The sequence below is a fragment of the Penaeus monodon genome, chromosome 33 (genome assembly GCF_015228065.2).
Source record: "Penaeus monodon isolate SGIC_2016 chromosome 33, NSTDA_Pmon_1, whole genome shotgun sequence".
Taxonomy (NCBI): Eukaryota; Metazoa; Arthropoda; class Malacostraca; order Decapoda; family Penaeidae; genus Penaeus; species Penaeus monodon.
Window position 1 is genome coordinate 8,831,860 of NC_051418.1, and position 629 is coordinate 8,832,488.

Here is a 629-nt window from a genome sequence, read left to right on the forward strand (position 1 = left end):
ATGTTCTATTCGCATTAGCGCTTTGACAGACAACAGTTTTCTTCTCGAATCAGACAAAAACGGCCTGATTACACGCAGATAATTCCGGCGCGGCAGCTCTGGTAATTATCCCGCAGCAAGTGGAACGTGAGATCCCTCATCAACCCGACGGGAACATCGCATCTCACGTAGAGGCGATTTCCTCATTCCGCTTCCACTCCGCTGACGCCCTTATTGCCGCCGCCCCTTTGCCCTCTCGACGCAGGATACGCCTCCTTCTTGGCGTTTATGAGGGCCCCGGTCTCTCTCCTTCCCGCCTCCGGATGCGTTTGTCTTGGCGAGATCGCTGGCCTCGGTGGACACTCTTGCGCCCATTTCGCTCTCTTTCTCTTTGGGTTTCTCCCTTTCCACTTTTTATTGCTGGTTTTGCCTCGGCGGAGAACGAAGGTGAGGGTCTAGAGAAGCATTATGAGTAGAATTCTGGTACCGGATGCTAGCGGTTCCGGCGTCCGCCCGGGAGATGGAGAGAGCAGCATCACGAGGATGCAACAGGTGCAGGCGGAGGAAGGAGCGCGAGGGCGGGGACCAGACGCGCAAGCAGAGGTCTGGCTTGTGTTGCGCTGCGTCCGTTGCGTTCAAGCAGCGGCTCT

The 629-nt window shown here is 56.8% G+C and overlaps 1 protein-coding gene across 1 annotated transcript in view; it reads left to right on the forward strand.

The window, feature by feature from the left end:
• LOC119593984 (integrin alpha-PS2-like) overlaps positions 1-629 on the forward strand; it is a gene marked incomplete at its 3' end in the record, with an annotated part of 62,390 nt that overhangs the window by 60,853 nt on the left and 908 nt on the right.